Source organism: Anopheles aquasalis, chromosome 2, assembly GCF_943734665.1.
Source record: "Anopheles aquasalis chromosome 2, idAnoAquaMG_Q_19, whole genome shotgun sequence".
Taxonomy (NCBI): Eukaryota; Metazoa; Arthropoda; class Insecta; order Diptera; family Culicidae; genus Anopheles; species Anopheles aquasalis.
In genome coordinates this window covers 34,550,001-34,553,212 of record NC_064877.1, presented here as the reverse complement: position 1 = coordinate 34,553,212, position 3,212 = coordinate 34,550,001, and the positions used below count along the sequence as shown (strand labels likewise).

The following is a 3,212-nucleotide window of genomic DNA, read 5'->3' as shown; positions in this document are numbered from 1 at the left end:
GCTAGACTGCTTTAATGGTCGTTTCGGTATTAGAAAAGGTCAACCTCATGACCATTCGGCGCCTTGGATGGACGTCCTATGAACTGCGAATAATTAAAACCAGACCCAAGTGACCCGTGGTCACTGCGCGCATGGGACGAAGGATTTTATGTGAGCAGAGCGGTTGGGATTGGGAATGCATGGATTGGATTAACCGTTTGGATGATTTAGACGGTGGACGGTAAATTGCTGGACTCTGTGGGAATGGTGGTAGCAACGAACGGAGCACGCAGTTACTGCTCTGTAACGGACATTTCGGTACCGGTCTGGTAAGATGGTTAAAAACGCGCGAAATTGTTTCATTGGGTGCTTTGTAACTATCTACCGCTAATCGAAAATCAAAGGGCTTAAATCCATTGTATCATATGATCACTGCGCTGTTATACGTGCTCGTGTTACAAGACGTGGTTGACGAGGGCCACTATCTGATAATGAATATCCCAAGGATTGTAGATTTCGCCCGGAAGCAATTAGATTCTATTGTTTTAACAAGTCAGGATGGCCGAGCGGTCTAAGGCGCTACGTTCAGGTCGTAGTCTTCTCTGAAGGCGTGGGTTCGAATCCCACTTCTGACATTCTAATTCCTTTATTTATGCTGTAGATTAGATGTAGCATAATTTATGGTTTGTTTTTATCTATCTATCTTTAATGAATATATAACGGCAAGGACAACAAAAGGCTTATGGCTAAACTACTTAAGCGATGGATGGAAGGTAAGTGAGGTTCATGTTTAGTTGTTACTTATCCGGCACATTGATAGATTGATTGTTGGATTGTTTTATAGCTTGCATTTATTATTTTTCGTTGTATGGTATAGTTTTTCTTCTATTTTCTATTAAATAGAGGAGTTTCAAGATCAGTTGTTGGATTGTAGTAATCTATTTTTCCTTCTTTATCTTTTGTTGATTGAGGCTGGCATGACGCAGGCTTTCATAAATCTTAAGTCTATAGTCTTTTTAATATATCGTGCAAAAAGCACTGATATTTCAGATTCATCCCACACGCTGCCAACGATAGGTTTAAGATAATGAATGTTTAGCGACTGATTACGCAAGCGCACATTCATGTACAGGGTTAATCAAAAAAATGCGCGAGATAGCGGGTCCCGCTGAATTCTGAGGCGAGAACAATAGATAAGTCAGGATGGCCGAGCGGTCTAAGGCGCTACGTTCAGGTCGTAGTCTTCTCTGAAGGCGTGGGTTCGAATCCCACTTCTGACAGTAAAAAAACAATAGATTTGGGGGCCTCTGTACCATAAGCGGTTGAAGGGCTCAATCTTATTATTTATTATCGACTATAATTATTGACCTTTGCCTTGTTCGCGACTATGCGAACATGCAGTGTGTTCTTCTGTAAAAAGACAGCAATTTGCATCCTGACCATCTTGACATGCCGTACTATTTTTCTGTGAAAATCTTAAATGACTTTCTTAATTGTTGCCATCTTTGTTACCATCTTACCATCTTTGTTATCACAGGTTCAGGAGCAAACAGCAGCAGAATGACACCTTGAACCAAAGGGGCTTTCAACAAGGTGGTGGGTGTTCAATATGGTTTATGTAAGAACGTGTTGGGAATGTGTTATTGGGATCGTTTTTCGGCAAAACAATGGAGTTGTTAAGTGTTTAGATAAAGAACTGGGTTAAGATGTTCCTTGGCGAACAAATTCTTTTCATTAGATTGCATGTGAACCATAGAAAGATTTATTCAAAAGAAAAGTTTTTCAATACTTAACCCAAAAAAAGGGGAAAACGATCCAAGTTAATAAAGAAACTAGAGGTATAAATGATTCACATCAATCCGTTATGCTCCACCGTTACTTGCTATGCGTCACCTTCCCGCTATAATCTACACTGAACATTAAAGTTTAGGAAACTCATATAGAATTACCAAAACATACCAATGAACCTAACGAATTAACGTTAATCTAACTCCAAAACTGATCATTTAACAAACAAACCTTCATAGATTGCGTTTGAATATCGCTTGTTTACCTCAAACAAGCATGATTAAGTCTATGTGTTTGAGTACTTGTAGTTAATTGGGCCTCCCCCCTCGCAACAAGTCAGGATGGCCGAGCGGTCTAAGGCGCTACGTTCAGGTCGTAGTCTTCTCTGAAGGCGTGGGTTCGAATCCCACTTCTGACATTCTACTTTTTGTCATTTAGTGAGCTACTTAGTACGTTTTATATGTTACCAAATTTGGATAAAATAGAACTTCTATTGAGAACAATTTATTACTTTGACTCGTTTTATTTATTTTTAGGCAATGATCACATTTTAAGGCAAGGCAAACAGACGCCACTTGAGTATAGAGTTCAATTAGTTGTACGTAGATTAGACTACGGCGTTATGCGCGGTAATAGTTAAATGAGCACTATTAAGATCTTCACAGACGATAAAATAGGTCAAATTTGTCAGAAGTGGGATTCGAACCCACGCCTTCAGAGAAGACTACGACCTGAACGTAGCGCCTTAGACCGCTCGGCCATCCTGACTTATCTATTGTTCTCGCCTCAGAATTCAACGGGACACCCGCTGATCTGGCGTGTTCTATTAAATCAACAATGCGCATGAATGTACGCTTGCGCAATAGGCCATTATGAATGCATTATCTCTGACCTATCATTAGCTGCGTGTACGCAGAGCTAATTATAAGACGCATTTGGGAGTTTTGTAAAAACGAGGTTCGTTTTTCGCCGTTCCCAGTCAACCGAACGAAAAGTACAATGTAATAATCTAGCAACATATTTTGAGACTCTAACATGTTTTTAACATTTCATATTTTAAGTAGGTTTTCCAATTAATCGTCAACGCTGCAAACTAGCATATCTGGAGCATAACTAGCATATGACGGAGGTGTACGATGGCAAGGCGGAACAAATATGCTAATATGGACGGTAAATTGTGGGCCATGGTTTAGTAGGGGTTGTTCTGGGTTTGTTTTGATTTTCAGTTTCCGTGTTTCCTCTTCTTTTGATTCAGTTTTGATTCAGAATTTTCCCTCGTTCCTTCCCTCTCTTCGATTTTTATGTCTTATTCTCACAATCCTCGATATCAGCTGGTTCGTATAAGCTTTGCAAATTAATACTCATTGATATTTTGTTTTGCCATTCGACTCTTGAGGCCTATATTGAAGATGTTGAATGTATAGTTTTAAATGTAACATAAAAAG

The 3,212-nt window shown here is 39.6% G+C and overlaps 4 non-coding genes across 4 annotated transcripts; 3 read left to right on the top strand and 1 right to left on the bottom strand.

Moving 5' to 3' along the window:
* Nucleotides 1-531: 531 nt before the first annotated feature.
* Nucleotides 532-614, top strand: Trnal-cag (transfer RNA leucine (anticodon CAG)). The gene has a single exon. It is a non-coding gene; the product is annotated as a tRNA-Leu (tRNA).
* A 562-nt stretch (nucleotides 615-1,176) lies between these two features.
* Nucleotides 1,177-1,259, top strand: Trnal-cag (transfer RNA leucine (anticodon CAG)). The gene has a single exon. It is a non-coding gene; the product is annotated as a tRNA-Leu (tRNA).
* Nucleotides 1,260-2,102: 843 nt separating this feature from the next.
* On the top strand, nucleotides 2,103-2,185 carry Trnal-cag (transfer RNA leucine (anticodon CAG)). The gene has a single exon. It is a non-coding gene; the product is annotated as a tRNA-Leu (tRNA).
* A 267-nt stretch (nucleotides 2,186-2,452) lies between these two features.
* On the bottom strand, nucleotides 2,453-2,535 carry Trnal-cag (transfer RNA leucine (anticodon CAG)). Its single transcript has one exon. It is a non-coding gene; the product is annotated as a tRNA-Leu (tRNA).
* Nucleotides 2,536-3,212: the final 677 nt, after the last annotated feature.